Below are 13,153 nucleotides of genomic sequence, written 5' to 3'. Positions count from 1 at the left end.
CACAGTGGAAGGAAGCCCCAGGGCCGCCCAGCCCTCGGAAACCACTCATTCAGCCGTCCGCAGCTCCTGTCCAGCAGGTTGGCAGCCCCGGACCATCAGACCTCCAGGGTCACCCTCTGAGGGAAGGCAGAGGCCGGGAAGGAGCCCGGAGGGACAGAGACGCCGCAGAGAGCAGACGAAGCATCAAATAATTGGCAATGAATATCACCAGAAAAATAAAAGATGTCGCATCCCTGAAGCAAAAAGGATGGCTATAAAAAAGATAAATGTGCAGAGAGCAGAATAGATTTGGGGAATCAAAAAAAAAAGCTGGATCAAGAAAGGCTCCACGGTTTGGGTGCCTGGGTGGCTCAGTTGGTTAAGCGACTGCCTTCGGCTCAGGTCATGATCCTGGAGTCCCGGGATCGAGTCCCGCATCGGGCTCCCTGCTCGGCAGGGGGTCTGCTTCTCCCTCTGACCCTCCCCCCTCTCGTGCTCTCTCTCATTCGCTCTCTCGCAAATAAAAAAAAAAAAAAAAGAAAGGCCCCACGGTAGGTTTGAAAGAGGAAGTTGAGCTAATATTGCAGAAGGGGTGGTGGGAAGTAGGAGAAAAAAGATAAGAAAATGAGAGAATTTGTTAACAGCTGAATCATGGAGTCCAGAGGAAAAGGAGAGAGAACATAGAGGGGACAGATTATCAAAGAGTATTTTTTCCAGGAAGATTTTTCAAAATCGAAGGTCCTCAGTGTCTGAATTGAAAGGGCCCCCAAGCCCCAGCACGAGGGGTGCAGAGGACCCAGCGCCAGGCACACGTCAGAACAGAACCTCGGGAATCAAGGGAAAACCGCCAAGTTCCCACACAGACCAAGTGGCTCACGCAGAGGGCGAGGGTTCGGAGCGGCTCAGACGTCTCAAGAGCACGAGTTAGGAAAAGCCACCGAGAGTGCTGGGGGCAGTCGGTTAAAATAACCCTTGATGTGGAATATTCCAGACTCAGCCTCTGTACAAATCAAATGCAAGAGGAAAAGAGTGCAGACGTGAAAGTTCTCAAAACGCTAGAATGTCCCTGAAGCACAAACCTGGAGAAGAAGAGGTGGGATCCGGGAAAGAGAGGGGTGCCACATGCCAGGCTTGGACGGGAGTCCAGGGCTGCACAGCGGGCGACCCGGAGGACAAAGGGCTCCAGCAGGGGAAGGACCATCGCCCAGGTGGAGTTTGGAGGAAATTAAAGAGGAACGTGGAAAACCAAGTACATGGGGTAGGGGTGGGTGGAGGGAGGCGCTTCTTCATTACAGACACTGAAATGGGCAGGGCACCGCCAGCCATTCTGTAAGCACTTAACCCGCTGTTTAGATTGTCATGTGTCTACATTCGGAGGGCGGCAGGTGACTCATCCCCCACAACAGGAGTCATGGATAGCATGAGGCCGGCCACACGCTCACCCACTGTCCCACAGTCCGTCCGCGTCCGGACTACCGTTCCCAGCCTCCTTGCACCTCGGTTGGGGCACATGACTGGCTCCAGCCGATGGCATGTGTTTCCTGCATTATGTGTGCGAGTCTTCCAGGTACCCTCGGAGCTGGATAACCTTGTTATCCCCATTGTACGGATGAGCAGCGTGAAACATCAGGGCGCCTGAGCGGCCCATCACGGGGTCTGAGCCTCGCTGTCAGAGCCCACGGCGGCTTCATCACCAGGCACCTTCCCCTGAAGCTCCAGGTGCACCTGTGGGTCTCGGCAACCCTGAGGCCGACGGCGCACCTGCTCTCACCCTGCCCCTGCCCGGGAAGAGGGAGGTGTGGGGCTCCTCGGGGCCTGCCAGACGGGCCTCTGACTCCAGGCCCAGCGTTCTTCCCTTGGGCCAAGGGCGAAGTCAGAGGGCCTCCCCTCTATGGGCATCACGGCCCCGGAGGCCTGCCTTGTCTAATTCTTTCTGGCCTCAGACATTCCTGGTAGCTCTCAGGGCTGGGGTGCTCGTCTCGTTCCCCTGGGATAGTGAGGGTGCACCTCCAGCTGGGCAGACTCTGAGCCCCTTGTTTCTGTTTGAACCACTTCAGTTGCGATGAAGCCAAGTAAATGGGGCGAGCTGGCTCCTCCAACCCAGAAGACACAGAAAGTGTGTCCCCGGGTTTAGAATCTGCCAAGTGAACAAGTTTGTGACTCACACTGTTTATGGAATAACTTTGAAATCTTACAACCCCGTGACAGAAAACACTAAACCTCCTCACCTATATAAGGATTTCTGGCCATTCTACAGGTCTCAGTGAACCGTCTCGCTAATTTAAGCGTCCATGAACTGCCTGTGACTGGCAGGCGCCACAGGCTCATTCTTTATGGGCCTGAAACCTGGGGCCGTGAGTCAGAGGAATGACGCCCATCAGCTCTGTGGGTCCTCGGCCCAGTGCCTTCCTGTTCCCTGCTGGCCTTGCCTTCCTCCTAAGACGTGTCTCGCTCCCTCTAGCTCTGGAAAAGGAGACGGTTTTGGAGTCCGGCAGACAGCCTGGTCACCCACCCCAGAACAAAGCACCAGGGAGCCCAGAGCCTCTCTGAATGGCAGTGTCCCGAATCAATCATGCTTGAGGGGATGGATCAGGGAGTGAGTCGTGTTTAATGTGCTCCGATGAGTTCACAGACTCATACTATTCCTTGATTGATGCTTGATGGACGGATGGACTGATTCCCTTTGCTCAATTCACAAAATGATTTAAAGCAACTTACACGCTGAGGATTTTGAAAAAATAGACCAGCATCTCCCCAATTCCCTCCCCCGACACACCTGTTCCTGGCAACCACAGCTCCAGTCTCTGGTTCTATGAGTGGGACTTTTCCAGATTCCACAAAAAGTGGTCATGTAAGGATCGCCTTCTTTTCGGGGCTAAATAATGTCCCCTTGCGCGTGCAGACCACGTCTTCTTTATTCATCCATCAACAGACGCTTCAGTTACTCCCACATCTCAGCCACGGCGGATAATGCAGCGTGAACACGAGGGTGCACACGGCCCTTCAAGGTACTGACTTCATTTCTTGGGGATGGATACCCAGAGTGGGTTGCTGTATCATAGGGTCGTTCTATTTTTAATTCTTTGAGGACCCTTCATGCTGTTTCCCACAGCGGCGGCACCGTTTTGCATTCCCGCCGACAGAGTGCGGGTCAAAGGGTACAAATTTCCCTCGTGCAGGATGAATGAGTTCTGGAGATCTCCGGGGTGCAGCGTGCTGGCCGTCATTAACAGCGCCATCCTGTGCCCTGGGAATTTGCTAGAAGGGAGATCTCAGCTGCTTCCACCACACACAAAGATCAGTAACGGCGTGAGGAGACAGAGATGTTATTAGCTTGATCGTGGAGATCATTTCACAGTGTGTATGTATATTGAAATACCATGTTATCCATCTTAAATATACACGATTTTATTTTGTTAGAAAACAGACCAAATCTGGATGAAGGGGAAACAAGAGTAGCCACAGACCGTGACTGGAGACAGTGGGCAGCTCTGTTCTGAATTTCACAGCCACCAAAGCAAACAGGGCATAGTTTTGGGGGCAGGGGACCCAGGGGATCACAGGGGAGAGACAAGTACGCTCAAATCTTGATTATTCTGGCCTCGAACCCTCAAGTGCCCAGACCCTGGGATTTGGGATTTTTGTTCAACCTGTGACGCAAGCCTCACAGATTTCCAGACACATCTCTACAGTTGCAAAGGGCACTGTGATCACCATGAGGCAGGAGGTGATCGAGCATGTGGGTGACAATGACGGTCAGAGGCCTGACCCTGGTGGCCTGGAAGGTGGGCAGGGGTTCGAGCCACGGCTGCAAATGTCCAGCTCGCCAGCGCAGGACCTGCCGGGCAGAGGGTGGGACCCTCCAGCAGCAGAGATGGAGCCCCGGGTCCCTGTCCCTCCAGGCCCCGTCCTCCTGCTGGAAGCCAAGGAAATCGGGCTGGCTGGCCTCAGAGCTTCCTTCCAGACCGGATTATCATCTGGTGATCCAGCCTGGCCCCCCTGCGCCCTTGCAGCTCTTTTCAGAAGCCACCATGTGTCTGGGCACACAATCAGGAGCTGGTAAGGAAGGAGTCTGGATGTCATGGGATGCCTCGTCATCCACAAATTCCCGATCCTTCCAGGATCACTGCCGGACGACCCCGAACCTTCCCACAGCCCGGGCAGCACCAGGGCCCATTCCAGGGGGCTGGTCCACCTCTCTGCAACGGGTCTGGGACCCAGGGCCCGGAGTGCAGACCTCGCTTCAAACTCTGGAGGCTCCAGCAGCAGCAGGAGGGCTCAGCGGGACCGCAGGAAAGGGCGAGTTCCCACCCGCAGCCTCCCCTTGGCTCCACCACCACCAGCAAGGCCTGCTGTGTAAACAGAAGCAAGCGAGTCATTCACCCGGCCGCTGGCCCAGGCCCGCGCCTTCTCTCCTGAGAGGGAGCCAGGTCCCTGAGGCCCAGCCTGATGAGAATCCTCCACACGAACTTTACAGTCAGGAGCTGTGAAAGATGGAGCAGAGCACAGACGAGCGGCCATCTCTGGGGGAAGCAGCATCTTAAGTAAAACCATCGTAGATCTTTCCTCTTGACAAGGAGATGGCAGTTCAGGGCAGAATGGAATCGATCCTTCCTCCCGCTCAGATGGGTCCTGATGATTCCCTTCACAGATGTCAGATGCTGAGCAACAAAACGCATCCCCTGACCTCGTCCTCTGAGGCTCTTTGGAGGTGGTTGCAAATGGACGGAAGTCGGGGAGACAGGAGAGCCCGTGGTTGGCAGGGCTACGCAAGCCATCGGCTGGTGGCTGCCTTCCTGGTCTTCACCATCCGTGTGGGGCCCGCACTGCCCCGCGAGGAAGAGGCATGGCCACTCAGGAGTCAGCTTGCCCGGCCCTGTCCTGCACGGTTCCGGGGGCCCCGCCTGCCCTTGCTGGGCCCAGCACCCCCCTCCCCCCTTCATCTACAGCCGGTGTGGCTCCCGGCTGCACTGTGGCCACAGTACACCCGAGAGTGATTTGAGGACATGTCCAACATCCATGGGACAGGTGACCCGGGCACCTGGGCAGACCACTGAAGTGAGGTCCCAGGATGCACATGCCCCCCGCCCCGGTACATCTGCGGCCTGGTGTGGCCTGCGGTGGCACTCCACACTCACCCCTGCATGTCTGCACAGGCCTGTCTGGCTCTCCCAGTGGCCACTGGGAAGCAGCCGCTGGGGAGAGTCAGCTCCTCGAGCTGGGGACAGCTGTGGGGGCATCCTGCGGACGCGTTCTTGGTGGACTCTGGCCCCACGCCCAGGGAGGCATCTCCCTCTGCCTCTTGCTGGGAAGAGGACCCCCTGCTAGGCCGGTGTGCCTCCCGGAGCCAGGACCCGGCCTGGAGCGGCCTGCCCCATGTGAGGCCGGTCACCCAAATCCTCCACAGTGTCCTGTGGCTGTAGCTCAGGGGTCCGTGTCGAACTCTGAAGCTCGGCATGAGTCGGGCAAGGGCGATGCCGGCAGGGAGGCCCCAGCCCCCCCAGCCCAAGTCTAGGGACACCTGCAGGGTTCATGCCCGTCGCTGGCTGATGGCCTTCCCAATTCACGTGGAGTTTCAGTCCACACCCTCCCTGCACACTGCAGACCACTTTAAATTCCCAAACCTCGGAGATGAGGACCAAGTTCTGGACAGACAGCCAGGGACGGAGGGCTGTCTCTGGCCGCATCCCCGAGGAGGGCTGTTCCATGCTGCGCCTGTGGGAGACTCCCCACCAGAATGAGCCTGTCATCACCAAGCCAAGCTAAGCAGTCCAGCCCGAAGAGTCTCGTTCCAAAGGTGGAGGCATGGAGGGGAAATTTTTGTTAATCCACAATTTTAAGAGCTGAAGTAACAGTTTCTCAAGTTTCAAGGCATCCACCCACTGCCCTAAATGTGGAACAGGAATCCTGAGCTTTATAAGGTTCTAAGGGTTAGGATGATAGAGCTGGCTCCCTGTGGATCCCACCCCCAGGCGCAGAGCATCCAGCAGAGCTGCTGGGCTGAAAGGGCGGTGTCCCGTGGCACTGAGCCACAAAGAAGAGTCTGCGGAAGTTTCCGGAACCAGCTGCTTCTCCTCTGCCCAGTCAGCAGCAGGGTCCTGAGCACCCCACCAGGCTAACCCTCCAGAGCATCCCACTGAGCACCCCACTGTCCTGCCCATGCTGTTGGGGACCTTGTGTCCCTGGGGTGCAGGAAAAGTGGGGAGACAGGCTGCCCACCAGAGAGGCCCCCCTATTCCAGCCAGTCAGGAAGCAGGATGTTTGCCCGCAGGACCCCAGTAGCCCAGCTACAGGGCAAAGAGTGGGCTTACCCTTCCTTGAAAGCCCCAGGACCCCGGCACGCAACCATCCCCTTGGCTGGTGATCCTCCTCCTCCCTTCTTGGAAAAATCCCCTCCACTGATGGGGAGGGTCACTGTCCAAACCCATTAATCCCTGTGGTGGTTGATGTGTCAGCCTGGCTAGGTCATGGTGCCCAGCTGTTTGGTCAAGCATCTGTCAAGACGGTGCTGAAGTTATTTTTTTTTTTTTAGATGAGATTAATGTTTACAATCAGTTGACCCTAAGTAAAGCAGATGACCCTCCATGATGTGTCTGAGCATCATCCAATCAGTGGAAGGTCTTCAAAGACAAGACTGCTCCCCAGAGAAGAAGGAGTCTTGCTCCCACGCCGCAACATCACCTCTTACCCGCTCTCCCCTGCCGGCCGGCCCTGCAGATTCCAGCCTCCCCAGGCCCCACAAGCTCAGAATGTCTGTGTGTGTCCTTCTGGCCCTGCTTCTCCAGAGGACGCTGGCTGATGGAGCCCGGAAGGCCCCGCTATTGAGAGGAGACAGAGATGAGGACATAGATATACAGACATGAGCGCAAGAAGTCTTAGGATCCTCTGTTTTTACTGAAAAGCCTGGGGTGGCCAGGTGAGAAGGACTCGGAGACCCGTTAGATCTTCCTGGGAAGATGCCCTGAGGCCCCAGTGATGCCTGCCACGGAGGCAGGAGGGGGTGGTGGGGGGCTCTGTGTCGGAGTCGGGGGGCCATGTGGTGCTTTCTCCCTTGAGAGGCTTAGAGTCTCTTGTCCACGTGTTGGTGAGCAGCACCCGGGCAGCCCCTCCAGGCTCCGCGCTCCCACAGAGGACGACACCTGTTCTAGACAGAATCTTTGTGTCCCCCCCAAATTCACATGTCGTGGCCCTAACCCCCCAGTGGGATGCTGCTGGGAAGCGAGCCTTCGGGAATTGATCAGGGTTGGATGCAGTCATGAGAGTAAGACCCAGGAATGGAGCCCTCTCCAGAAAGGACAGCAGAGAGCTCCCTGTTTCTCCCCACCGTGAGAGGGCACGCGGGAGGGCAGCTGTGTGCGGGCCAGGGAGGAGCCCTGGCAGGAACCCAGTCTGCTGGCCCCTTGATCGTGGGCTTCCAGCCTCCAGACTGAGAGACATAAATGCCTGTTGTGTAGACCAGTGGATCCAGGCCACGTTTCTCAGAGAAGCTAACACGCGGCAAGAGGAGTGTTGATCTTGGAGTCCAAGCAAAGGGGCGAAGACCAGACTCGAGGATCCCAGCTGGTGACCACAGGCAGAAAGCACGTCCTCTGGCCCCCTGTCTGAGCTGAACACGGTGAGGCCAGGGGCCACCTGTCCCATTGCCGTGTGCGGATCAGGTGAGGGGGGTGGTCTGTAATCCGTGTATCACAGATGTCCTTCCCGAACACCCCGGGGCCCAGAATGGGCATCTCAAGGGCATAGAGTTTCGTCTAAGAGGAAGCCACAAGGAGGCAGTTCCACCCTGTGATGAGGGCTGGTGATCCTCCTCCTCCCTTCTTGGAAAAATCCCCTCCACTGGAAAGCAGCCTGGGAAGGACAGTGTTCTAAAGGGGCCCATCCACCCCGAGGCCAGCACCTCCCGCAGGTGGGGAGGGGAGACTACTCCACCTTTGGTTCCTGTGTGGGCACGGTGGACCCCGGCCCAAGCTGCACCCAGGGCTGCAGCTGCCACGTGGCCACTGAGGGACCATCTGACCCAGGCTGCCCTCTGACAGAAGCCCGGACGTCATCTCTGAGCCCATCACCTCCCCCACTGCCACCCGTCAGTCCCAAGTGCCAGGACGTAGGGAAGGGGGAGCGTGGAGCAGGATAGGAAGGCTGGTGAGCGCAGCCTGGTCTCCCTGACCCTGGCACCCACGTAACTTACCGGACAAATGTGCCCTTGGAGGCAGCTGGGTGCGGGCATCACAGAACCAGGTGCCCCAGCCCAGGAGGCCTCATGCCTGTGAAACTCACGGTCCATCCCCGTTCTTTCACCCATCAGGGCGAAGGATCACGGAGGCCCTAAGGGTCCGGCCAGAGTCGTTCTGTACCCAGCAAGTGCGCCCGCGAAACTCTGACTAGCACCAGCGGGCGGGGAAGGCAAATCGAAACAATCAGTGTAAGCATCACTGATACCCATCTCAATCAAAAACCAGTGTTTGCAAACCAGCCACAAAAAAACCTAAGTTCGGGCAACACTTTCAATAACAAACATTTCTGAACATCAGGCGTGTGCCGGGCCTACGTTCTAATAAGTGAAAGATTGAGAAAATTGGAGCTGTGACTAAGCACTCTGAGGGCAAGGAAGCAGGGGTGCGAAGGGGAGAGGCAGAGCTCCCCCCCCGCACCCCGTCATCCCTGTGGAAGTGGAAGGCGGTCACCTGGGTTTTCAAACACGTGGTCTGCAGCCACTGCTTGGCACCAATGAGCGTACGGGGGTGGCTGCCTCTCAAGGCCACTCCTAGGCTGAGGTCCAGCAAACAGAATCGCACACCGTCTACCTGGAGCCCTGCCCCTAATTCCATAATAACCCCTCTTCCACATTCAGGGCAGTCAAAAAGCTGCCACCAGCCTCCTGGGATCCTTGACCCATCGCCCCATCATACGGTCTGCGGCTGAATGGCCATCTCCGCCCTCTGCAAGCGAAAGCTCACCCCTGGGACCCCAGCTGCGCCGTTGTCCACTTTGGGTGGGATGCCCAAGAAACCACAGGTCTGCTCTAAGAGACAGAAAACGTTCCGTTTGGATCCGGTGTAGCACGGCCTCAGGCTAAGAGACCAAGCCCCTCACTCCTGTGGCTTCCATGACCTTCAGGACAAATCCACACCCCTAACATTAACATTGCAAATGCGACTTCCACTTCTGGCCCTGCCCGAACAACTGAAAAAAGAGATAAACTATGGAAACGACGGGTTTCAAGACACTGGACCTCAGGGCACAAAGGACAGCGATCCTGATGGGACACAAAGGGCCAGGGGGCTGTGGTGGGCTCGAGGCCACAGAGCAGGGAGGACAGACACGGGCAGCTGGGGCTCCCCGGGGAGGGCGCAGCACACGTGAGAGCCACAGCTCCCCTGCAAAGACAGCCGAGCCTACAGACGCGCAGAGACCCCTCCAGGGCCCCGCTGGGCGCCAGGAAGTGCATGCATGTGCAGAAACCGCCCAGACTGGAGAAAGAACCCCCGAAAGAGCTGGGGGGGACAGCGCCCACCACTCGCAGCCGGGAGCAGCTCTCTCGCCCGTCGCTCCGGGGCACCGGCTGGGGTGCTCAGAGGTTCTGTGTCAGTGGGCTGCATGCTGCTCGGCCACCTCGGCAAGCTTAGGGGCAAGACTCAAAGGGTCATGGTGTTTTCCTGTAACTTCACGCCTCCCGGAGCCGAGCCAAGTGCAAGCAGAGTCCGTAGGGATACAAAGTGCCAGCGCCTGACAAGGCGAAATGGACGGTGTCTGCATCCAATCGAAAAGTACCAGACGCAAAGAAGCAGGAAAACGGGACCTGGGATGAGGAGAAGAATCATTTGAGACCAGCCCAAAAGTAGCACAGATGATACAATCGGTTAGAAGGGGACAGTGACAGAGCCTCGGAAGCGCTGAGGAAGAGCTGAGGCGTGAAGTAAGCCCGCAGAGACAAAGACCAAGGAAATAAAGAGCCCGCAGGCTTCCAGGGATGAGAGAAGCTGGGGCCCCGGGACGGGGTTGACTGCAGCTTGGACACTGCCAAGGAGAAGACTAGTGAACTTGAAACACAGCGACAGGAACATTCTAAAATGAACCCCAGAGAGCAAAACGCTGGGGGGAACGAATAGCACAGCAGAGGCGGGGAGACGGCCTCCAAGCTCGTCCGCACCACCCCCCGGTGTCCGCACCACCCCCCGGGGAACTGCCAGGAGCAGCTGGCTCCCAGCCCCAGGCATCAAAACAGGGAGGAAAGAGGAGTTTGCCGACCAAGGGGCAGGCGGGCCAAGGCTAGGAGAGCGCGGTCAACGGCCGCCACAGCTGGCCCGCCTCCCCAGCCCGCTGCGCCCAGAGCTGCAGTCCGGCCGCACACACGTGTACACGCACGAGCCATGCACGCACACCACACCCACGTGTGCGACACACGCACAAACCGCCCCCACCCCCTCCTGCATGGGGAGTGGAAGACCCCCAGGGAAGGTCAGGGAGACCGTTCCAGATGGCTAGTCCCCAGAGCCGCCAACCAGCTCACGGCACGGGTCACGCTGACCACAGGAGGAACCTGTCACGGTCAGGACGGCCCACCTCTGCTGCTCGGCAAGAATGAGGTAGGCAAACCAGCGGTGGTCGTCGCGTGGCCCAGGCAGCAAACACCCCCAGGTCTGGGCATCTGCTCCGTGCGCAGCCTGAGAGGCCTGGGAGTCCAGAGCGAAGCCGCTGCCTGCTTCAGCCCTGGAGAGGGAGGAAGGGGGCAGCTGTTGTGCAGCGAGCGTCCCTGCGGCCACCGGCCATCGGGGAATATCCCTGGGGCGCAGACGGGGGAGGGGCCGGGGACAGAGCTGGGAGCCCAGAGGAGCCACGCGGGCAAGTCCCAAGCTTGGAGAGCCTGCTGGCCGAGGCGGGGGAGTGGAGGGGCGTCTGCTGTTCCATTTCTAAAAGGAAGGCGCAGTCTCACGGCCACGCACTTCCCTCCCAGGAGAGGTGCCGCACAGCGCAGTTTCCTGTGAGCACTGCCCTCAATCATACTTAACACTGCCCTGGGACAGAAATAGAATTCACTTCAAATCTCATTTCAAGAGAAACACACAATGTAAATAAAGAGAAGAAATGAATTGCTAATTAAATCCTCTTTAAATTTAGTATAAGATTGAACAGAAACTTATAGACTCTGCAAGTTGGCACGCGGTAAGATTTTTTTTCCCCCTGAAAACTGCTAATTTAGAAGTGATGCACTTATTTAGCCACCACTTGATATTGCTATTCTGAATAACGTGCCTGGGGAGATTCCGAGCGAGGCTTTGAGGGTGAGTCTTACTCCTGGAGCACGTCTGCCTCTCCTAAAGGAGCAGGATGCAGGGAGGGTGACCGGGACCACCTGAAGATCAGAGCAGAAACCCTTTCGCCCTGGAACTCTGCATCCAGAAATAAATCCAAGGAAATAAACCGGAAGAAGGACGGGCAGGCTTCATCTGGGGCTGGAGGGGGGGGGCAGCAGGGGTTTGCAGGGGCGCGGCGAGGGGCGGTGGCGTGCCAGGGCTCCTGCTCTCTGCAACACCGAGGCAGCTCTGCGCCGAGTCCTGTGGAAAGGGACCGGGTCGTTACATTATGCGTCCCTTTCTTTAAGCGCTCTAAACAGAGAGGCGGAGTCACTTCCAGCCATCCGCACTCCCAGCTGCTCGGACCCTGCGCTCTGGGTCCTCCAACTCTGACCCAGCTCTGCACACAGGCCCCGACCTTCGCCTCCTCCCCTGCACTCCCTCCTGCGATCTGTCTCTTGCCCGCTCCTCATTCTGCACCACAGCTGTCCAGCTCAAGGCCGGCAAAGACACATGTGGGCACACACGTGTGCATTTCTGGCCATGCACACAATATGGTATATTTTTTATACTTCAATAAAACAAGGGAAAAAAAAAGAAAAAAAATTCAATATTTATTGTAGGTTGTATTTGCCATCAATTTTATTTTATTTATCTTATTTTATGGCCATTAATTTTTAATAATAATTTTGAATTTCGTATTAAAAGTGTCTTTGAGCAATACATATGCCTTGATCTTTGTCTTTATTTTTTTTAATGGAGTTTAAAAATGGAGTAATTCATTCAGATTAGTTTTCAGATGTACAGTATAGTGATTTCACAATTGTATGCATCACTGAGCTCACCACGACAAGTGTCCTCTTCCTCCCTTTGTCTATGTCACCCATCCCCCAACCTCCCCTCTGGCGACTGCCAGTGTGTTCTCCGTGATTAAGTGTCTATTCTTGTGTTTGTCTCTTTTTCTCTCTGTCTGTTTTGTTTCTTAAATTCCATATGTGAGTGAAATCATATGGTATCTGTCTTTCTCTGTCTGACTTATCTCACTTAGCATAATCCCCTCTGGATCCATCCATGTCTTTGCAAATGGCAAGATCTCATTTTTTTTTTTCCAAAGATTTTTATTTATTTATTTCAGAGAGAGAGAATGAGAGAGAGGGAGCACATGAGATGCGGGAGGGTCAGAGAGAGAAGCAGACTCCCCGCTGAGCAGGGAGCCCGATGCGGGACTCGATCCCGGGACTCCAGGATCATGACCTGAGCCGACGGCAGTCGCTCAACCAATTGAGCCACCCAGGCACCCAGGATCTCATTCTTTTTGATGGCTGCGTAATATTCCATTGTGTGTACACACCACATCTTCTGTATCCACTCCTCTAACCATGGACACTTGGGCCGCTTCCGTATCTTGGCTATTGTAAATAATGCTGCAATGAACATAGGGGTGCACATATCCCTTTGAATTAGTGTTTTAAATATTGAAATTTTAAAACTATTTCAGGGAAGCTGAACTTTTGTTTCATTTTTTGAAAATTAAATCACTCCTTGGAAACGACACTTTGTTTTGCAAACATCACTTCCACTCACACTCTCTGAGGAGGAAGGTTGGACCAGCTAAGCAATCTGTCTCATCTTACCTTAGCACTTCGGCCACCAGTCACCCTTGGCCTCAGAGTGTCCCGTCCCCATGGTCAGCGGCTCTCAAACCACACAGCTCTGACAGGATCGCCTCTCATTTCCAGAACACAGGGCAAGAAATGTGGGGAGGTGTTCGTCTGAGGCCTGGATGCCCAGGTGTGCTTGAATACATTGTGTGTGTGCACTGGAGTGTGCGCTGTGTGTGTGTGTGTGTGTATGCATGGGCATGAGTGCACTGTGTGCAC

Source organism: Neomonachus schauinslandi, chromosome 3, assembly GCF_002201575.2.
Source record: "Neomonachus schauinslandi chromosome 3, ASM220157v2, whole genome shotgun sequence".
NCBI classification, from domain to species: Eukaryota; Metazoa; Chordata; class Mammalia; order Carnivora; family Phocidae; genus Neomonachus; species Neomonachus schauinslandi.
The sequence above is the reverse complement of the archived record's forward strand: the minus strand, read 5'-3'. Positions refer to the sequence as shown.